Source organism: Xiphophorus hellerii, chromosome 22, assembly GCF_003331165.1.
Source record: "Xiphophorus hellerii strain 12219 chromosome 22, Xiphophorus_hellerii-4.1, whole genome shotgun sequence".
Lineage (NCBI taxonomy): Eukaryota > Metazoa > Chordata > Actinopteri > Cyprinodontiformes > Poeciliidae > Xiphophorus > Xiphophorus hellerii.
Genome location: NC_045693.1, coordinates 23,293,047 through 23,316,567, shown reverse-complemented (window position 1 = coordinate 23,316,567; position 23,521 = coordinate 23,293,047). Strand labels below are relative to the sequence as shown.

General features: G+C 42.5%; 2 long non-coding RNA genes across 2 annotated transcripts in view; one reads left to right on the top strand and one right to left on the bottom strand.

Moving 5' to 3' along the window:
- Positions 1-1,682: 1,682 nt before the first annotated feature.
- Positions 1,683-2,423, top strand: LOC116712822 (uncharacterized). The gene is made up of 3 exons (XR_004337688.1): positions 1,683-1,877; positions 1,961-2,257; positions 2,334-2,423. It is a non-coding gene; the product is annotated as an uncharacterized LOC116712822 (long non-coding RNA).
- Positions 2,424-3,882: 1,459 nt separating this feature from the next.
- The window catches only part of LOC116713253 (uncharacterized), a 44,509-nt gene continuing 24,870 nt past the window's right edge, over positions 3,883-23,521 (bottom strand). The window contains exons 4-5 of the long non-coding RNA XR_004337836.1: positions 5,693-5,839; positions 3,883-4,211 (exon numbers count right to left, since the gene is read on the bottom strand). This is a non-coding gene — a long non-coding RNA (uncharacterized LOC116713253). The remainder of the gene's footprint in view (positions 4,212-5,692; positions 5,840-23,521) is intronic.

The window sequence follows — 23,521 nt, the reverse complement described above, 5'->3', positions numbered from 1 at the left end:
ATCTTTTATTTATGTAAATACTCCATTTATTGTGAACTGATTTGGGTTTGTGTTACCTTTTGTTTTTAGTTCTGACGGCATTTTTGGGACTTTGTAAGACGTGTCCACAATAAATGGCTGTAGAAACGAAGAACTGCGTTAAGCCTTTAATTAAACTCGAGAAGAGTAACAGTGTATAAAGTTGTATGTTCGTTTGTATGTTCGTCAACAGCTATCTCCTGCCCCCTGCTGATTCTTAAAACAAAATATTTCATTTGAGGGACAAAAAAAACAGCAACGGTTCAGGACCAACACAGGAAATACCAAAGTGGTCTAAAGTGCTTCAAATTGATATATTGGCTTTCAGGGATTGATGATACAATTTTGCATAATTTTATGCATCAATTTTACTGACTTGAGTCCTTTTCTTTCTATATTGCATATTTCTGTTAAAGTCTAAATTAAAACCATAATTTTCTAAATGGTTTCCTTCTAACCATTTAGAAAACATTCAATATGGCGAACGCTGTGATGTATCGCAGCAACGGGCCGACCCGCTCCATGAGGCGTCTACGTATTCATGTTTATGGACCCGCCACAACAATTTAGCTGACTTTAATATTTCCTGTTTTATTATGGTCATTATTGTTATACTTAGTGTTGACTGTGTGATAGGCAAATCTATTGGACATTTATAGAAATACAGAACAAATCGCATCGCATATCGGTTCAATATAGGACACAACATTTAACAGGACGACTCCATATTTTACAGTGGCAACCTCTGAAGATAAAGGTAAGTAAACGATAAGTAATCTGATCTATTGAAAACAGTGAAAGATGATTTCTGGTTTTTCGGACCCATTTATCTTTTTTACTTGTCATTGTTCTAGAGATGTAAAAAACTGAATAACCTTATCATTCATATCAATCTTTTGTTTATTTAGCTTTACATTAATAAAGACCTTTGCACAGATCTTGAGGTAAACTATTAAAAACCTTAATGTTATATGATCAACATTTATTTACCACTTACCGGAGAGACAGCAAGCACAGTCACAATTTGGATTTTCTCTTCATTCTTTTTTTCTTTTCACTCCTTCCAACTTTGACTGCTTTGTACGGAGCCCCCTAGGGATGATGGGGAATTTTTTTCTTTTGCGTTCCCTCGCAATACTGTACTGGTCAGTTATGCAGCATAATTGAATACTGTAAGCCTTCCTTACGGTGGGCGCCGTACTTTCTGCTTTAATATAAGGTTATGTGAGGTTTTTCCATGAATGTTGGTATCTTTTTGTGAAATATCTGAAGTTTTATATCTTTCTTTAGGATAGAAAGGCACCACAAACCTACGATATAAACAGAAACCTTCCGTAAGTAGGAAAGAAATAAAAATACATTATAATTTGGACTATTTCTGAGTTATTATCGCGGGTAATAAATCATCTGACAGTTTTGACTGTGTCTCTGTTGTGTTCGTAGTCTGAATGGTTTAAAGAGCTGCTTTCAGTGCCGCTCCATCTTAGCCTTAACAGACATAAACATGTAGTAAAAAATCGATTTTCAATCAGTGTTTTGCACCAAACAGTTTTTACTATTAACAAGTTTTTATTATTAAAAACACAACAAAGTAATGACGCCGCGCTGGATTAACTCGGGGAATCTCATCTGTCCGTGTATCAATCAACTCCAAACCATTTCTGTTGGGTTCCTGGGTGTTTCCTGTCTGTGGTTGGGGTTGCTGTTTCCCTGTCCATCCTTCAGGGGGCGCCTGGCAGTCATTCCTGGAGGGCGTGGACCAGCTGATATTCATCACCTGCACTGCATGATCTCATTTGGAGGAGCATAAGAGGAGGAGGCAGCCTACACACCAGTGCCAGAGTGTTTTGCCAGTTTTGGTATTACAGGCCACCTGAAGTTCTCCTGTGATCAAACTTTGTGAATTTCTAGTGATTCTTTGTTTTTTTTTGTGCCTCCATAGGAACTCTCACTACAGAAGCTGTGAACCCCTTAGTGGAAATCCAGCGCAGAACCTCTCCTTGTGACGCCAGTGGATTATTGCCCACCGGATGCCCAAGTCCCTGAATCCCACCTTGGTGATCGGATCTCCACGCTCGCTGCCTTCCTCTCTCCGGCCATAACGAAACCCGCCCAGATCTCGTCCGCCCTCCAGAGCTGCCCCACCCCCATAAGCGAAGCAGCAACACTCGACCTCAAGTAATCCGCCCAGGATCCTTCAGACCTTCCCCCCCCCCCGGTCCGTATCATCTCAGCTGAAGTAAGAACGTTAAGTTTTTTCCAGCAATTTACCATTTCCTCCAGTCATCGAACTCACCATACTCTCTCACCCTTAGCTCCAACCAGAAGCATCGAATCCTCTCCGGACCAGTTTTTTCCCCTTTTTCTCTGACTGTCATTCTCTGCAATAAATATAATTTTACTGATTTCCCTTGTTCTGTGGGTGTTCTTGCATGTGGGTCAGACGATTAAAACCCAACATGACAATTTCTTTGTTCTGTCACAATTATCGATTTATTCCATTTTGATGATCAGGCTCCAAACTTTGCAAGGACTGACCGCCCCGCTCACCGCTTCCTCATACACACAAAGCCAGTATCCTTCCCATTCATACCTGGTGACGTCACTCCCACGTCGACACACATAAGTGTCAAAGCCGCCTGCTCCTGTCATATCAATAATTACTTATTTCATTCATATGGCTCTTACAGAGCCTCAGTGAAAACTTGTTTATTATTATTAATGTTTGGTGCAAAACACTGATTGAAAATCGATTTTTTACTGCATATTTATGTCTGTTAAGGCTAAGATGGAGCGGCACTGAAAGCAGCTCTTTAAACCATTCAGACTACGAACACAACAGAGACGCAATCAAAACTGTCAGATGATTTATTACCCGCGATAATAACTCAGAAATAGTCCAAATTATAATGTATTTTTATTTCTTTCCTACTTACGGAAGGTTTCTGTTTATATCGTAGGTTTGAGGTGCCTTTCTATCCTAAAGAAAGATATAAAACTTCAGATATTTCACAAAAAGATACTAACATTCATGAAAAAACCTCACATAACCTTATATTAAAGCAGAAAGTACGGCGCCCACCGTAAAAAGACTTACAGTATTCACTTATGCTGCATAACTGAAGTACAGTATTGCGAGGGAACGCAAAAGAAAAAAATTCCCCATGTTCCCTAGAGGGCTCCGTAGCTTTGTAACTTCTGAAAACTTTCTGGGGAAAAATATTTTGGGCCGTTTTCCGCTTAATTACTGTCAATACAAACCAGTAGCACCACAAAACTCTTGAATAAAACTAAATAGAGGAATACTAAATCCTATGTTTGTTAAATATAGCAAACAGAAAAACCCTAATCTATGTGGAAATTGGCACCCAGAATATAAATGATCAGCATGGCATCAACAACAACAAACTCAAAGTATCTTTTTACCAGTTTTCTCAAAATAACTCTTACATTATCTTTGAGTCTGTTATTAAAAGAGAAACTTGTCCATTTCATTGAGATTTCTCCTACTTTCTTTTTTTTTCAATTTAACACATGTTAAAGAGCAATATGAGCCTCTCAGTAACAAAAACAAGCGCTTAACCCCTGACAACAATCTGCCAGTGTAGATTTTGTCCCAGCTGTTTTGATGCTACTGACTAATAAAACACAGCAAAACTAATTAACTTAAGTTGATTAGTACGTGTTCAATTGTTAATTACCATCATCTATTTTGTTAATTCCTATTTTCAAAAAAGAACTTGGCAAGTCCCCCCATCAGCCAGAACGCAGCGCTCTTTAGCCAAATGTTTCCTCATTTATTTCAATGCTGCACAAAAATGTCATATTCCGTGTGTCCTGTTTGAATGACAAGCGGACTATTAGTCTTGATGAATTGTTTTCTTTTGCTTTTATTTGACACCATGAGCCTAGACAAAAGGTTCAAACTAATTAACTCCACATGGCTGTGGAAATTGAGGGTTTGTAGTCTCAGTAGGTGCGAGATGCAGAACACAATGAAAGCCAGCGCCATAAATACGCTGCCTCCTCTGGAGGGTGACTCTGAATTCTGCAACAGCTGCCAACGAAGTCGTCCGACCAGCTGAACGCTCCTTGTAGCTGTGATAATTCCTCGGCTCGAGACAGATGGTTTGCGGGCTCCTCTGTTGCTTTAGGCTGTGTCCGGGTCCAGCTTCCATGTGTCTCATGGCGCTCTTTAAGATGTTTTGTGTTAAAAAGGAAAAAAATGAAAATAAACGGCGGAGTTTAATTTGTAGAAAGAATACAAAACGGGATAGACAAAACAGTTTGTAGAACTAAGACTATTATTTCAAGTAAGAATAGCTGTAGATTTTTACATTAGTTGTTTTATATTTTGGTCAAAGTTCATTTTAATTGCGACCGAGTTAATTAAACTCCCTGCTGATTCATGCAATAATGTAACATTTTCTTATGCCGGAACGTCCTGTTGCTAAGGACCCTAGCAGTCTCTACTGCAAGTGTAGAGATCTGTTTTTCTTTTTACCTCCACAATGTCTGAATGTAAATGCAAGCACATGTCACTTTTGATCAGTTTGCAATAGCTTCCTCTATGAATTACACATGCTACCACCAACGCTTAAGTGAGTCCACTGATCAGGAGCTCAGCTGCAGGGTGATGTCTCACAGAGAAGCAGTCCTCAATTGGCGGGACAAACACATTTATCTTCACCAGTAGCTGCTGGTCGGCTGCAGGGCGTTGGCTGCCAGGATGTTTTATAGAGCTGCTAACTTCTGAGTTGAGCTTGCAGTGAGATGGCAGTGTGGGTTGCGGTGTTGGCATCTGTTTAATTGTAATGTGGCTGTATTATGTATTTTTTTTTAGGCACATAGTGCAATTTTATAGCACATTCATATCACCTTCAGTTGTTTTAAAAATGTTACATATTACATATGATTTTAAAGAATTTTCACTTTGCAATTTGAAGCCTTGAAATCGGTTCTCTCTCTCTTTAAAACTCCTGCTCTTTCTGAAACTCCGCTTTCAGGAAGTCACCACAACATGGCTCCTCTATTAACCTTTTAACAACGTCTTTGCCAGCGTTGCATTGAGGACCAGCTTGTATGATGAGCTCAGCAGATGTGCAGTTCCACCAGGCGTTTGCTAATTGCTGCTGGCTAGTCCGAAGGAGCTGAGTGGGGGAGACATGGGGTAAGGTTGCTCTGAGGCGGAAGCTCCAAGGAGGAGCTGCGACTCGAAGGTGGGGCTAGGTCCACCCTGGCGTTTTGCACAGCTGAATGGTTGCCACAGGAGATTAAAGTATTTCTTAAACATGAATGAAAGAATCAAAGCAACACTCTAGATTAGTTTTCAATGAGGCAAAACCCTAACCCTATCAGTTCTCCACCAGATGACGTCAGGGAGCGCGGTTGGTGAGCAGGAGCTTGCAGGTGCGTCTCAGCGCACCTACGAGTCATCAGCATCAGCGCAGTATAAGAAGAGACTGCTGCCAGCCCTCCGACGCCAGAGCGGTAACCCTCGCTGTAACCTCTGGCCTCCTCCTGTGCTTTACTAGCGATCTGCTTGATGTTGATTGGTTTTGTTTTTGCTTTCCTATCAAAGTCTCCTAGATGAAAACCCGCATCTCTGTCCAAATTATTCCCCGGACCCGTAGGTGATTCGCACCCACCAAGAACCTTCCGGACAAACCCTTACCTGGCTGGCAACTTTGACCCGTCTCTTCTCCTTGACTGCTCCACTGTGCTCAAACCAGCTCCGCCCTCCGCCGCGCTCCAGATCGGACCAAACGGACGGACCTGTTCATTCTCAGCTGTGCTGAACCTTCCGCTCTCCCGGCGCCTCCTGTTGCAGACTCTTACAGTTTCACTTTTTTTTGTAAATACATTTTTAAAACTGTTTGTCTGAGGGTTTCTGCATGTGGGTCAGAGCAGCTGCTATAAACATAACATCATATTGAGTAAGGAAACAACGAAAGAAAACGGCACAAGGAATTTTGAAATCTGAGAGTCAGGGAAACAAAAAAGCATTATTTAGCCTATCACTGGTCAATCCCTACAATGTGCAGAGTAAAATCTTATATTTGACTGCTGGCTCCAGCCACATAGATTATTCTGGCAATGTTTCTCATTTTCCAGCCTAGAAACTTATTAAGTTGTGTTATGTAATGGATGGGTTATGTAAATGTCAGTAAGTCAGTCTAGAGAAATCACATTATGGTAATTACTGCTATGTCATTAAACCTTAAGCTAATCCTGTCAAAGCACAATGACTTTACTGTAACACTTCATTAACAGTTGATGTATATTATATTGTGTCTTTGAGTGACTGGAAGCATCAAACATTCAGGTTTCTTAGCAATGGGGGTGATTTTAATTATAAATCTGTATGGTTAAAAGCGCTGCTTAAGAACGATCCTGTGAAAGATCACAGTTAATCGGCCGTCTGCTGTTTTAGAGCTGCTCTGACCTTCACCCCTATAGATGCTCGTTTTTGAAAGAACTCCATCAGGTATTACAACCATGCTTCCATTTCGTAGCATAATTTCATTTTAATAAAATCCTTGAATTGGTTGGAAAAAAGGTGTAATTTTGCTTAACTGAAGGAGTTCCCTGTAAAACTGAGCTCTAATGTCTGCATATTGAACATTTTCAAGTGCAGCCCTGGAAATGAGGGGCTTTGCATTCAGCACTGCTTAAGTGACAAATTCCTTATTTGAGGATGATCGGCAATTAAATCAACAAATAGCCTGATTTTAGAATTATATTTTTTCGCCCAACTGGGCACTAGCTGAGTTTCAGTTACAAATGTGCGCAAATCTTTGTCTATATTCTGCTGATGTAAAAAGAAAAAATAAAATTTTGAATTGCGCCGTTTACACTAAATAAGAAATTCAATTAAAATCATACGTGAATAAGCTTGTCCACATGATAAGTCATTAAAAATCCCGACAGCGACGTAAACAGATACATGAATTATATTCATAACTCATAGACGTTGGCGCCCAATTCAGGCGTTGGAGCAACAGCTCCCTTATACATGGGAGTGGCTACGTATATGCAGCGTTTTGGGGAAACTGAAGTTGGCAATTTCATAGAAGAGCTATGAATTCACCATGAACAAATGACAACTTTTTATGAACTGTGCGATGCTGTGTGAGCTCTGGTGGAAAATAATCAAAACCAAACCATTATCCTATACTACTTCCTGTCGTCTTCTTTGGGGTTTTTGCCAGCAGACATCTACTGGCTATTGAAGTTTCGCGAAATACCTCCATTATGATACACCTGGAAAACCACCTCATCCCTGCACAAAACATGAGTGTTTTAAAAATTGGCATCTTTCCATTAAGCATATTTATTTTCCTAATTTCACTTTTGCTCTATTCTGTGGTTAATAGAAACGCTGCTACTGACATCTTCAATCAGTTTTATGTCTGGATTTATAACTTCTAGAGATTTATGACAGAAGGAAATATATTTGCTCTTTCCCATTAAAATAGAAAATGTTATTTTTTTTGCATCATGTCCTTGGACGTCTCTGGAGTAGATGTCAGTGTAAAACCACTGCGATTCTTTGCTGACAACTCACACATACTAAGCAGAAGTTGCTGAGTGCTGCGTCACTCTGCACTTGTATATGGAAATCCTGCATTGCGGTCGGGGCTCTGAGAGCATTGCTTCAAGGGAGGTGTGCTGCATGATTTGCTTTTCATTTCAAACCTGCAAGCCAAAACAGCTCGGTGGCCGGCAACCCTGAGCCAGATATCAACTGTGGATTGACTTCACCTGTTTAGCCACATCGACTTCACAGATGAGCAACTTGGCCGCATGAGGCTTTTCTTAAAATGACTCGAAACATACGACCGAAGCTCTTCGGAAACAACAAATTTAAATAAATAAACCAGGATAAATAAGTCAAATTGTTCTTATTGAGTCTAATCATTGTATTGTTTGTGCCATTCAGAATGCTCACCCAGGAGTGCCTAGAAAGATCCGGGCAAAGAAAAAAAAATCTGATTTGCTTTTTATTCTGTAAGCAAGCATATAATTTATTCAAGTACTTTGCTTGCAGTAAGCTCAAAGACTTGACGTTCCTCCATCTACTTGAATAGTTCTGCATAAACGCCACATATGGCCGTCCGTGCAGAGGGGCCCACAATAGTTCCACTTATGATTGAGGTGACAGGCACATAATAACATGGCTCTATGGTTAATGGCTCCCACACAGTCAGGCCTTTAAAACGTATCCCTCTCTGAATATATAACTCCTGCCTCCCCACCTCCCCTCTTTAAACATGATGGGATAATACATCTAATAAAGGCAAGGATTAGTTGAGAAGCCAAACACACAGACTTGTTCTGAGCCACACATATGTTGTTTTTTTTTGTCCGCTTTCAATCTGTGCGTTAAGATTATGAAGTAACCAGTTGAGTGGTGAACACACTGATGTTTTCTCCTTGCAGTATATTTCTAATGTATCTGTTAGATCTCTGAACCCACTTAAGAGACACATTGGTTGCATGTTTAAAGCCATTTGCCTGAAAATCAACACTTGTTTCAAGAACATCCGGATCGAGTTCATTATTTATACTTCTTTCCGTCATTCGAAGTCTACCGGTACCATAGGGCTGTAAGACAACCCACAATATGATTTACTCCCCTGTAAACGTCACAAACTCTTTACCAACTTGATTTTCTCTTTACACTTCTGGATTACAAACAACACCAACAGAAACGGCTCCAAAATGCATCTACTTCTTGCATTTTGCAACAGTCAGACATTCTTGTGAAGGTCTTTGTGCTTTCATCAATTTCACCACTCTGTGCACTTTTTTGGGGATTGCGAGAGTTTTATAGACCATGAGTTATTAAACTAGCTGATACTGAGTTGCAACCAGAGTGCTTTCTGAATACTAACAGATTTCAGCTGGTTTCTTAGCGTTGCTTTAACCTGTGTCAATTTTCCCACCGGCTGTAAATCATTTGTCCAAAACAATGACCCACTACCTAAATACCATGTTGTGCTGCTTACAATATAGCATTCTCTAGGCCAGGGGTCTCAAACTCCAGTCCTTGAGGGCCGCAGACCTACAGTCTTTAGATGTGCCACAGGTACAAAACACTGGAATGGAATGGCTTAATTACCTCCTCCTTGTGTAGATCAGTTCTCCGGCGTCTTGCTAATGACCTAATTATTCTATTCAGGTGTGGTGCAGCACATCTAAAAGTTGCAGGACTGCGGCCCTCGAGGACTGGAGTTTGACACCCCTGCTAGGCCTATAACCTGTAATAAATAAAGAGTGATATCAAAATGAAACTTCTTTTAACAATTCAGGCACAACATGATGATGATAGTTGCATTATTCAGGGTAAAGAGGGATAGTGTCTCAAAAGTAGTAATTTTAAATTCATCTTTTATTGTAAAAAAAAAAAAAAAGGTACGATATAATTGCAAGAGAATTTGGTGCTGTAAAAAAAAACAACAGCCACAAGAAGAAATTGTCTGCCTTATCAATACTGATCACAAAAGAGGTGATTGCTGAAAAGAAAGAAAAAAAAACACATGAAAAAGCAACAGCAACTGATTGGAACCTGCTTAAAGCAACCCATTTCTATCTTAACTACGGCCTTTTCCTCTGATTGCTACCGTAGAACAAAATGTTTTGCAGGTTTTATGTTGATGCACAGGTTTTAAGAAAATAGATGATAAATGTTTGGTCTTTTGTGCTTTCCTTGGTCCTTAAATGTCTTTAAACTTACTGCACATACAGTAGTAAACTAGAACTTTTTGTGGACCATCTGTCACATGCAATCACTTGTTTCAGCTGGAAATCAGACTCTGATTCGAGTGAATGGCCAAGCTTGTCTCAAATCCTGTGTCCTTTTGCCAGAATAGCTTGAAATGCAGCACTGGACTTATGACTAGGTGGTGGATTTGTGAAAGAAGAGTTGATTACTTATTTTTTTGAAGGTTAAAAAAAACCCTGTGTCTTCTTGTCGTGTAGTATATTTTTCTTTTGGTTTTCTTGAGATAAGATAATTATCTAGAAGTAATACAACTCTTTTTCCATTGACAACATATCTGCCTGGGGGAAGCCATATTTTGTTTTGGGCTTACAAAGTGATTTAGAATGAGTAGAGTTTGCTCTTGTTCTCCTTCACTATTTTTTTAATTTCTTTTGCCACTAGAGATGTTTGAGACATGCAGACAGGTGTAATGGCACGTTTAAGGACCTTCTAATGATATCATTTCTCAGTGAAATAGACATTCTTTGACATTTCTAACAAAATAATACATTTAAAAACCTCCGGACTCATTGCTGGTTCTGGAACAAATCTAAACAGCATGTGATAAAATGCATCATTTTCTATTTTAGGAACTTTGTACCAAGACTTCAATGAAATGTTCACATAATAATAAGAGATAAGTTTTGTTTTTCATAACCAGCTTTGCATGTAATGTGTATTTACGAGTGGTCCTTAAACCCTCAATGCCCTTCTGCATCTACAGTCACAGAAGGCTCACAAAAAGCCCATACAGTTAAGAACACATGGATACTGAAGGACTAAACATAATGGAGGACAAAAACTATGGATCTCTATCTAGTGAATTTGAAAATTAAGCTGTCTGTGGGGAGCCAGGCCGTGGAGATGATCACTATCTGTGACAACGCTTGTGTGATTAGTTTCTGTTAGATTCTGTTTTCATGGAAATCAGGAATCCATATTCTCTGTCAGGTGAATGGCAACCTGATAACGATCATTCAACGTAAGCCAGCTGCAATTGTTTATTACTATTGTTTTTATGTGACTCTTTTATTCGACTGAAAAATAAATTAACTGAATTTAATTAAGTAAAGTGGACAGACAGGTCATGTTGACCCAAATGAGGACAGCAGAGCAAACTACCAAAGGTAAAACAAGAAAAGAAAAGAAAGAGAAGAACAACTACGGTACATCCAGTGACCAGCAAATCCATCACTGAACATGGAATACTTTTCAAACGTAATTTTGGTCCTGCAAAACCATCCCAGTATATTTTCAAACTCTCATGCTTTCCCCCGCTGCAGCTTATGGTTCTTAACTTATCGCTTCTAGCTTTTGGCTGGGATCTGTTCATAAAGACATAGTACCTCTGTTTGAGTGTAGGTGTGTGTACCGTGTCATGGTAGAACTGCAAAATCATCACTGTTCCAGTTAAAGTTCTGGATGTTTGTGTGATAACTCAGGCATGCTACTGAGAGCGCTGTAAAACTCAGGGAATAGGAACAAATAGACCATTAACTGAACAAGGTTTCATATTGTGAACCCCGCTCACGTCAGTGAGTGGTTTCATGATTGCGTGTATTGTCAGTAGACATGGCAAACATTTGAGGGAGTTAAGAAGAAAATACTGCTAAAGTCCCCACGTGTCCTGGAGTTTAAAAGCTTTATTCTTGTTGCATAACACAGCCCATTGCCTTCTCCCTTATATGACAATATGCTTACATTTGGTAACTCGTGCCATTATTGCTGCGTATGAATTTGTAAGTTATTTCTTTCTTTTTTTTTATCTAACCGTGCGTGTAGGTGGTCGTGAAAAGAAGGCGAGGAAGTTTTATGTGTGACTATAAAGGATATCTTCCAATTTTCTTGCTGCACTGAGCTGTGACAGCACTCCAAGTGGCTCAAAGGTCAAATTAGTTCCATTGGAAAATAATTTCAAATGGGAGAGACGGTGCATTTATGTGTGTGCATGAGCATGAAAGGGGGCTTTTATCACCTTTATGCTGGGGATGTTATATGACTTCCATAGAGTTTAAGCACACGGCATGAAGGGTGGCTTCACTGTTTATTGTACTGTCACTTTAAATAACTCAAACAATGTGCAACTAATGGCGATGATGTATATCTTATAGTGGTTGAAGGAATGGGTGTGTTAGTTTAGCTAGGTGGATAGGTAGCAGGGCACCGTTTCATGATTATGACGATATTTGCTTTGAGATAAATCACACACAGATGTTTTCTGACGTAACAGCTGCACTGCATTGCAGTGTTTTTGTGCCTAGTAAGAAACTCAGGTTTTATGATGTTGCTGACAGAGAGTCAATTTGAGCTGGTTGAATTTAATTAATGTGCTTCAGAATAATCTGAAAATCCAAAACTTCTAATGTTTTGATAATGGTCAGGAATATATATATATATATATATATATATATATATATATATATATATATATATATATAACCCAGGAAACTAACAAACTTCAAGAAATATTGGTACAAACATTTACCCTACATGATTTTCTTTTTTCACATTTTACAAGCACAATGTATTTTGTGCTTGTTTTTTTTGTGTATATATATATATATATATATATATATATATATATATATTGTGTTGCCCTGCGACAGACTGGCGACCTGTCCAGGGTGTACCCCGCCTCTCGCATTATAGATATATATTTTTTTACCTTTAATACTTACCGTGTTGCCTACTTATGAGCTGTGCTTTTCCTGTTTATTTCTCAACTTTCATCTGAGGACCAAAAAACAAAAAAAGTCTGTCATGAAGTTTGAATGCAGAAAAAACAAAACAAAACCAGAGCCAAACATAAACAGGATTCCAGAACGGGTTAGCAATTCATACCAACAAACGCAAACGTGGTAAATCTGGGACATCATGGGGTGTAATAGGAAGCAGCAACAGAAGTGTTTAAATACTGGGAGAGTGAATGTGGAACAATGGACCTGGACTGATTGGCTAACTCATTGTAGATGTGAGAGAAAATGTCACAGGGGATGAGGGAGAGTACACAGGGGACTTGGAAATAATTCCAACACTAAGGAATAACTCGACCTAGAGAAACATAATTAAACTAGCGTAACAAAAAACTGAGAGACAAGAAATAAACTGAGAAGGACTGAACTAAACTAAAACAAAAATAAGACTGAAGAATAATAAACAAACCTCAAAACAACCCAGGAAACTAACAAAACTGCTCCACTCCTTTGTTTCAATGTCCTCTCATTAGTTCTTGTTTTTTAACAAAGGCAACTGGAAATTAAAAAGGTACCAGAGTGATCTGCATACGCCATGATCGTTGATTAAATCTAAAACTCAGAAGAAACAACACATTGCTTTACTCATACTTCTTCTTGGGACAAATGTATATTCCAGAGTCGCCTCAGATTCATTATGGTGAGTGTGTGAAATTGAATTGAAACTGAACATTGTGAAGGTGAATTTAAGTTGTTCTGCAGGTTTTTTGCTGGGAAAGAAGGTTTGCATGTGACCCTTTTCTTTGCAAAATGTCCTCTTTAGCGATTCCCACGGAAAGTGCTTCTCACAAAAGTCACACGTCTAATTCAAAGCTAAAAGTTGGAATTACCTGCAGCGGAAGGTGTTGTTAGATCAGCACTTTTGCAAATTTGGCAGCACTGAGAAGTCTTCGCGCCAATACGTGCAGTTTTTCATCATTAAGCCTCTGCAGCCGTTTCTCTCAGTGAGAAATCATTGTTGGGCTTATTTTCTGGAGAATGTTGCTGCTGGATAATGACCCATCACTGTCCCTGACCCTCAGTGAGGAAACAGAGCGCTTCCAGCCTGACTGACGGACGGATATACGGGCAGACCGCACAGCGGGATTATTTTTGTGGTGGATGCAATTTGGTGATTTTAATTCCACTGAACGTGGTGTGGCTCACAGCTACATTTCTCCATGTCAATGAGAATTAAACTTACATGAGCTGAAAGTAACTTTAATGTTCAGCCGCAATGCCCTCAGCTCCACATGGTTCCATTTTATGCACATATTAACTCTCCTCTACCAGGCTCCTACGGCAGGCCAGCCATTACGCTGTTTACTACGAGAGGGCCAAAGATGTTTTGCAAAACGTTTTTTTCTGATTCCTTGGAAGATTCCATGTCAAATGTTGTACTCGTAGGCTGACTGTGACTTGTTCTGTGGGTTTTTTTATGTGGAGAGGTGACACTTTTACATTTGGAAAGAAAAGGTTTTGGACTTTAATTTGTAGAAACAACAGCTGGTCTAATTACTGTACACAACGGCACACAACAAAACTCGGTAGTTGCACCAGTAGCTCGCAGATATTTTAACTTTTGCGTCTTGTTTATGGTACAGCTCTTGCTGCTGTGGCTAAAAACAGTGCGCTCGCGTCTTTTCGTGCAGTGTTTTAGATTTTTAAGTGACTTAACATGTTTGAAAACATGTATGACAAAAATAATATTTTATTGGCTTATAACACTCCATCTTAAGGCCAATTTCCTTTTTTTTTTTGGGCTGTGGCAGGAAACCGGAGCGCCCGGAGAAAACCCACTCATGCTGCCTATCAAACACAAATGTAAAGCACTTTGTGTTTGATTTGGCTTTATAAAACTTGTTGTACAGATAAAATGCAATTTATTACAATACATGTCCTGCATGATGCCTCCCCAAAAACTGTGGAACTACCACACTCTTGAAAAGTCAATACAAACTCCCTCTGACCAAAATGGCACGATTTGTCCCCATATGTCCCACAGGAACCCTCTAAACACTGAGGGTCGACCTGACTTGGAGAGTCAATACAACACATCCCGTGACCAAAATCCACCCACATGGAAGATAGTCCTCAAGGTATTGAAGATGTCCTACGGTAGGACATCTTCTTGTCTGACGTTTGTTGTGTAGCACGTGTCTGAATATCTATAAAACTTTGCTAAATATATAATTAGTTCTATCCATCCATCCATCCATCCATCTTCTTCCGCTTATCCGAGGTCGGGTCGCGGGGGTAGCAGCTTCAGAAGGGAGGCCCAGACTTCCCTCTCCCCAGCCACTTCTTCTAGCTCCTCCGGGGGAATCCCGAGGCGTTCCCAGGCCAGCCGAGAGACATAGTCCCTCCAGCGTGTCCTGGGTCTTCCCCGGGGCCTCCTCCCGGTGGGACGTGCCCGGAACACCTCACCAGGGAGGCGTCTAGGAGGCATCCTGACCAGATGCCCGAGCCACCTCAACTGGCTCCTCTCGATGTGAAGGAGCAGCGGCTCTACTCTGAGTCCCTCCCGGATGACTGAGCTTCTCACCCTATCTCTAAGGGAGAGCCCAGCCACCCTACGGAGAAAACCCATTTCGGCCGCTTGTATCCGCGATCTCGTTCTTTCGGTCATGACCCAAAGCTCATGACCATAGATGAGGGTGGGAACGTAGATCGACCGGTAAATCGAGAGCTTCGCTTTTTGGCTCAGCTCTCTCTTCACCACGACGGACCGGTACAGCGCCCGCTTGACAGCAGACGCTGCGCCAATCCGCCTGTCGATCTCCCGCTCCCTTCTTCCCCCATTCGTGAACAAGATCCCGAGATACTTAAACTCCTCCACTTGGGGCAGGACACCCCCCCTGACCCGGAGAAGGCACTCTACCCTTTTCCGGCTCAAGACCATGGCCTCGGATTTGGAGGCACTGATCCTCATCCCGGCCGCGTCACACTCGGCTGCGAACCGCTCCAGCGAGAGCTGCAGATCACGATCTGATGAAGCCAAAAGGACCACATCGTCTGCAAAAAGCAGAGATGAGATCCTAAGGCCACCAAATCGGATCCCCTCAACACCTTGGCTGCGCCTGGAAATTCTGTCCATGAAAGTGATGAACAGAATCGGTGACAAAGGGCAGCCCTGGCGGAGTCCAACTCTCACCGGAAACGAGCCCGACTTACTGCCGGCAATGCGGACCAGACTCTGACACCGGTCATACAGGGACCTGACAGCCCGTATCAAAGGGCCCGGTACCCCATACTCCCGGAGAACCCCCCACAGGGCTCCCCGAGGGACACGGTCGAACGCCTTCTCCAGGTCCACAAAACACATGTAGACTGGTTGGGCGAACTCCCATGCACCCTCCAGGACCCTGCCGAGGGTGTAGAGCTGGTCCAGCGTTCCACGACCAGGACGAAAACCACACTGCTCTTCCTGAATCCGAGGTTCGACTATCCGACGGACCCTCCTCTCCAGGACCCCTGAATAGACCTTGCCAGGGAGGCTTAAGAGTGTGACCCCTCTATAATTGGAGCACACCCTCCGGTCCCCCTTTTTGAACAGGGGGACCACCACCCCAGTCTGCCAATCCAGGGGAACTGCCCCCGATGTCCATGCGACATTGCAGAGTCGCGTCAACCAACACAACCCTACAACATCCAGAGCCTTAAGAAACTCCGGGCGGATCTCATCCACCCCCGGGGCCCTGCCACCGAGGAGCTTTTTAACCACCTCGGCGACCTCGTCCCCAGAGATTGGAGAGCCCAACCCAGAGTCCCCAGGCTCCGCTTCCTCAGTGGAAGGCATGTTGGTGGGATTGAGGAGGTCTTCGAAGTACTCTGCCCACCGGCCCACAACGTCCCGAGTAGAGGTCAGCAGCACACCATCCCCACTATAAACAGTGTTGGTGCTGCACCGCTTCCCCCCCCTGAGACGCCGGATGGTGGACCAGAATCGCCTCGAAGCCGTACGGAAGTCTTTCTCCATGGCCTCTCCAAACTCCTCCCACGCCCGGGTTTTTGCCTCAGCAACCGCCCGAGCCGCATGCCGCTTCGCCCGCCGGTACCCATCAGCTGCTTCCGGAGTCCCACAGGCCAAAAAGGCCCGATAGGACTCCTTCTTCAGCCTGACGGCATCCCTCACCGAAGGTGTCCACCAGCGGGTTCGAGGGTTGCCGCCGCGACAGGCACCGACAACCTTGCGGCCACAGCTCCGATCGGCCGCCTCGACAATGGAGGCACGGAACACGGTCCACTCAGACTCCATGTCCCCCACCTCCCCCGGGACGTGTTCGAAGTTTTGCCGGAGATGGGAGTTAAAGCTCCGTCTCACAGGGGATTCCGCCAGACGTTCCCAGCAGACCCTCACAACACGTTTGGGCCTGCCAGGTCTGACCGGCTTTCGCCCCCACCACCGGAGCCAACTCACCACCAGGTAGTGGTCAGTGGACAGCTCCGCACCTCTCTTCACCCGAGTGTCCAAGACATACGGCCGCAGATCCGATGAAACGATGACAAAGTCGATCATCGAACTGCGGCCTAGGGTGTCCTGGTGCCAAGTGCACATATGGACACCCTTATGCTTGAACATGGTGTTCGTTATGGACAATCCATGGCGAGCACAGAAGTCCAGCAACAGAACACCGCTCGAGTTCAGGTCGGGCGGGCCGTTCCTCCCAACCACGCCCCTCCAGGTCTCACTGTCATTGCCCACGTGAGCGTTGAAGTCCCCCAGCAGAACAAGGGAGTCCCCAGGAGGAGCACTCTCCAGTACCCCCTCTAAGGACTCCAAAAAGGGTGGGTAATCTGAACTGTCGTTCGGCCCGTAAGCACAAACGACAGTCAGAACCCGTCCCCCCACCCGTAGGCGGAGGGATGCTACCCTCTCGTTCACCGGGGTAAACCCCAACGTACAGGCGCCGAGATGGGGAGCAACAAGTATGCCCACTCCTGCCCGACGCCTCTCACCTTGGGCAACTCCAGAGTGGAAGTATGTCCAGCCCCTCTCAAGGAGACTGGTTCCAGAACCAGAGCCGTGCGTCGAGGTGAGACCGACTATTTCTAGCCGGAACCTCTCGACCTCACGCACTAGCTCCGGCTCCTTCCCCACCAGAGAGGTGACATTCCACGTCCCAAGAGCCAGTTTCTGCAACCGAGGATCGGACCGCCAGGGTCCCCTCCCTCTGCTGCCACCCATCCCACACTGCACCCGACCCCTTTGGCCCCTCCCACGGGTGGTGGGCCCATGGGAGGGGGGGCCCATGTTTCCTCTTCGGGCTGAGCCCGGCCGGGCTCCATGGGTAAAAGCCCGGCCACCAGACGCTCGCCATCGTGCCCCCCCTCCAGGCCTGGCTCCAGAGTGGGGCCCCGGTGACCCGCGTCCGGGCGAGGGAACACCAAGTCCAAAGTTTTCCTTCATCATTGGGGTCTTTGGGCTGCTCTTTGTCTGGTCCCTCACCTAGGACCTGTCTGCCTTGGGTGACCCTACCAGGGGCATGAAGCCCCAGACAGCATAGCTCCTAGGATCATTGGGACACTCAAACCCCTCCACCACGATAAGATGGCAGCCCATGGAGGAGTAATTAGTTCTAACAGTTGTGAAATACCTCTTGTTTTAAAATGAAAAGTAGCGACATGAAAGTAGGAGTTTTGATAATCTAAACGCAAGTCCTGTCAAAAAAAAAAAAAACAAAAAAAAAAAAAAAAAAAAAAAAAAAAAAAAAAAAAAAAAAAAAAAAAAAAAAAAAAAACTGCTGGAGAGAAAAGATTTTGACTACTTGTCAAATCTTTTGTAAGCTCCTCAGACTTAATCAGCAGATTAAAACAAAGCCAGGTAGGATTTGCAGACAGCTGCTAACTGGCTTGCACTTTTACCGTCAGAGGAATTGCTCTGACCCTCCTCGGGTTCTGCTTTTTTGCAGAGAGTGGGGGGGGGGGAAGCATTATGGAGTGGGTGTCAGAAACAAAACAGCAAGGTTTGCAGTATCGATCCAAGCCATGTTAGAAAGACCTGAAGACAGGTCGCCTGGGAAACGCTTTCATCTCGCTCTCTGTCTCCTGTATCGCTGCATTCGGATCCGTCTGTAGTTCTTCTGTTTGCTCTGCCCATCTTTAGAGCTGATCAGATGAAACTCAAAGGTGCTTCCTAATTTAAAATGACTGAAACCATGAAGAGTAGTTGTTTATGATATTAAAAAAAATATCCTTCTATAATTGGAAGTTAAGCTTTCTAGTTATTTTGTGGTATTCTTTGTTCATGTAGGCTATTCTAATGTTAGCAAAAGGAGGTTTTCTCTCTCTGTTCTTTGATTAATTAGTCTCCCTCCTTCAGTTTATTCTCCTCATTCTTTCCCACAGCTGTTCAACATCCCACTGGTGAAACTCACCTGGCTCTCATGTCAATGGTCATCTCTTTTGTATTTAATCTCCTTGGCTTCTTCTGTTTGGTGCTTGATTATCGCCACCTGGTTTGATGTTAGGGGACCCTTTGTAAGTAAGTTTCTTGTTTCTTTTCATTTTTAATTAAAAGTCTTCCAATTAACATGCTGGTCCCAAATTTCTGTTGCATTTTGGTCCTGCTCCAACCACTTAACCATGCGTTAGAATGGCCCTGCCAAAGTTCAGACCTGCATCTAATTGGGAAGACATAAACAATGATGCACGCAGTAATTCTCTGTCCATTTTGACTGGGATTGAGATATTTTGCAAAGAAGAAGGCAAAAAAAAACTGTTCTTTTGCTTTACATAACTAGCCTTTTGAGAAATCCCCGTTTCATTTCCTTTAAGCGACGGAGATCTTTGTTGAATTAATGCAAATTTAAACCTGAATTTGTGTGAATAATTTAGGCTTGGCTGCATCAGAAACACGCTAAAAACGACAAACTAACAAATTAAAGTCAGTCAGTTTTAGGCAGACCAAATCCATCCACACATAATGTCTACTACCTAGTTTATTTGTGTTTCTCTGTCTTTGTATACAATAATAAAAACCGTGGATTTATTCGAGTGTGAAACAATCATTTTGGACAATCCTGTGTTCAAATTAAAATGTCAACACAGTGAGCAGCACTTCCAACTGCTAATTTTCTGACTGGTGCTGGAATCAGCCCCAGCACCACTGGGTTTGGAGGGGGGAAAAAAACCAAAAGACTCTTCTCTCCGATCTCTGCAAAGCCAAGAAAAGTGAGTCACTCTTTTACATAAAGCCCTGGAATGACTCTGTCATCATGGGGCAATTATTTTAGAGAAAAGTTCCAGCGAGTCCCTAATTCTTTCAGCTGCAGCAGCTTCAGCCTCCCGCTGTCACACAGCTGGGGGACTGTCCGCGCTTCAGAGGCTCTTTGATTGCAGATCTAAATGGTAGATGGAAATAGGCACGAGAGTTTGTCGAAATTATCCCTAATAAGGTCAAACTGAGACACAACACTCACCAGCAGCTCTGCTGCATGGCAATCATTTCCAGAGGTAAGAAGTGTCTACTGGTGGTCTGCTGTGGGCCCTCAGAGACAGATTTGTGGGAATATGAACACAGCTTGAGCTCCCACAGGCGTGTGTGAACGATCAGCCGAATTGGCGCTCGCTGTTTCCCCATTGTTAGGTACACGAGTGTCATTAATTGCGCTGACTTATTCAACTGTAGGAGAAAAAGCAGAATGATTTGATACAATAATTATTTTGTCTGAAATATGTCAGCACCAAGCCCACCAATCAAGCCTAGCTGGCTGCCGGCAATCAGCTTGTCTTTGAGTTCGGACTGCTTTTATATTATAAATGGTAAAACTTTGTACACCTCGAAATTTTGGTGTGAATGGTAATTTGGTACAGTGTTTGTAACACTTGAACTTTTTCACATTTGTCACATTGTATTCCCAAATCTCCATGGTGACGGACAACCACACAATTGTAACTGTGTGAGAGGAAAATAAGACATGATTGGTCTGGGACAATCTAATATAATTCAAAAAAAAATGTCGCTGTGGTTGTACTGTAAAGAGGCAGTATTATATATTGTTGACTTTTAGGACCTTTACGTCATGTAATGTTGCGATTCCCTCATCAAAAACATACCTGGAGTGTTGCCCAGATTCTTTCGTGCATGTTTGAGAAATCCTTCAATCTCCCGCGGCAGCTGTCCAGCTGTACAAAACGCCTGGGTGGACCTAGCTCCGCCTTCAAAGACGAAGCTCCTCCTCAGAGCTGCACTTTCCAAACTTACAAGCTCCCCTCTCCCAGAGCACTTCTCTCACACAACTCCTCCACTCTGCTCCTTCAGACTAGCCAGCTGCAATTAGCAAACACCTGGTGGAACTTTGTATCAGCTGAGCTGATTATGTGAGCACCATGTTGCTCAGTTGTGATAGCGTTTGTAGAGCCATATCTGGTGATATGTTTCCAAACGGAATCGGCTCAAATGTTCAGTGTTGCTCTGATCTGACAAGATGACCCTCCTCTGTGTGTGTGTTGCTTCTTATAGATATATTGTAACCACCTGAGCTGTGGGTTGCTGCAGCTCTTCCAGACTTCCCATGGGCTTCAGCTGAGCGATTTCTTTTCATTTTCCATTTTTGGCTTGAACAGTTGTCCTTTGACGGTACAAATGTAGGATATTGTTCGTAACCTCCTTCTCCCCACCTTCCTCACTGAGCTGTCTGCTGTGTTCCTTGGTCTTCGTCACACCGTTTTGTTCACTAATAGTTCACTAAGACTGCGTGACTTCAGAAGACAATTTATCTACAATGGATTTTTGCGTTTTGGAGAAAAAAGGCAAAAAAAAAGGAAAACTGTATAATTTTCTTTCTACTTTCCGATTATGAACCCCTTTTAGTGTTCTATGAAACATGTGGTTGTGATAGAAAAAATAAATAAGTAAAAGGTTACAATTACTTGCATGTCGTGCATATATGAGGTCATTTCCCTGGAGACATCATCACTTTTTCTCTCTTAGAGATGAGAAAACATTAAACTTTTCCATTGTTTTTAACTATAAACCTCTGCCCTCAGCTAATTTAAACATTTAAAGCCAGACTTACTGTTTTTAATAACACTGGAACATATTCCACCTGTCAGAATATGTAAATTCTTCACTTCCTTCTCTTGAAACATTTTTTTTTACTCTTGCAGATGTAGCCACATCTCCTGTTCTTTTTATTCTGTTTCCAGGAATGTCTTAGCCCACCTCCACTAGTCAGCGCTCCCTGTCATCCATTTCTCCTTTTTCTGTTTTCTGAGCTATTTTATCTTTGTTCTGCCTCACCTCTTTGGTGTCTAATTGTCTTGTCGTCTCTCTTCTCAGTGTGATAATCGTTGTGATGACAAAAGAAGAAAGAAGGCGAGGCATTGTAGATTGATCTATTCAGCCAATCAACAGACCCCAGGAAAACTCTTGACAGTTGTTTTCCTCTTTCTCTGTCTGATTATCCCCCCCTACCAGAGCCCAGAGCTGCTCAGTAAACCACAAACACATTCATGGCAACAGCATCACTTCCACTCGATGATGGTGTTTACTGGGTGTACAAACATAGCTGAAGGGCAGCATAGACAACTCATTAATAGCAACTACTGGGAGCAATGATGGCTAAAAGAAGCAGCTAAATCTTAAGCAATAGAAATGATGAATGTTGTTTTGCTGCAAGGAGTGGCATTCCTGTTGCGAGAAACGGGGAGATCTGTTGTAATCTGACATAGTAATGAGAAAGAGAGATTTAGGGTGAAAAGCAATGGGTGACAGTTATCAAATTATGATTTATCTTTCTTAATAAAGCTTGTGTTATTTGGTCCCAGAAAGCTTAACCATGTAGACTAGTCTAGAACAATGCAGTGCTGCAGTGGTTCAATCTGTGGGGAAAAAAAGGCCTGAACAAAATCTTTTATTGTGAATTATTTTATGGTTTTATATCAAATAATTGTACATTTTTTCACAGCAAGAAGTTCTGGTGTAAAATATCAACGCTACCGTTACCGTGACAATCAGAAGTTTACATATATTCGTCGATGTGCTTCTGGCAGCTTTCTGGCTGGATCTTTGACTGCTCTTCTTGTCAGAGCCAAGTTCATTTAAGTTGGTTAATTTGCTGCACATGATGCAGCTTTAAAACACAGTCTACACATTTCTACCAGTGCCGATGTTGGCGCCATTCCAGAAGTTTATGTTACTCTGCCCTATATATTCAAAAACTTGTTTTGATGTACGTTTGGGATCGTTATTTTGTTGGCCACCCGGCGTTTCAACCATTTAGCTGTAGTTTTGAGGTGGAGTTGAAGAATCTGGAGGTAGTTCTCCTTCTCTATTATTCAACTACTTTTTGCAATTCATCAGTATCACTGGCAGTAAATGATGCTACGACGCCAGTGCTTGTTGGACAGAGTTTTCTCAGCTTTTACTCCTCCAAACACACTTCTTGTCACAGCTCAATCTTTGTTTTATTTGGCTATAAAACTTTTCTGCAGAGGACAGTTTTTTTTCTGTTTGAGCACCTGGATATTACAGTCAGTGTTGACACATTTTATTTTTGGAGCAAGCAGCCCTTTTTATTTGTTCTCATCCTCTCAGAAGAAAGAAGTTTTGTGATGGAGTTAGTGGACTTTCAGGCTTTTATAGCCCCAAAATAAAACTGACCCAACTGAAACTTTATGGGTTGTGTTTTAAGGGTCCTTGCGGGAAAACCAACAAACTTAAATTAGATGTTACCAGTAAGAAAAGTGGTCATCTATCCTAAATTATGCCAAAACCTTGTTTATGGTAAGAAAAAGCATTCATTTTTTTCCTAATTATAATTGACTAAATGGAATTTCATCGAGTGAAAATGGCTCCTAGAAACCTGTTTCCATGAATATGTTTGTGGTTTACTGAGCAGCTCTGGGCTCTGGTAGGGGGAATATTATGGGAAATGCCTGCAGTATGTAATTTTGTACCTGTGCCAGAGGAGAAAATCTGCGCAAACCTCAAACTCGTGCAGACGGTTTTTTACATTTCATCTCAGCAGTCTGTAGAGTTGTCACTCTATCTGGAATATAT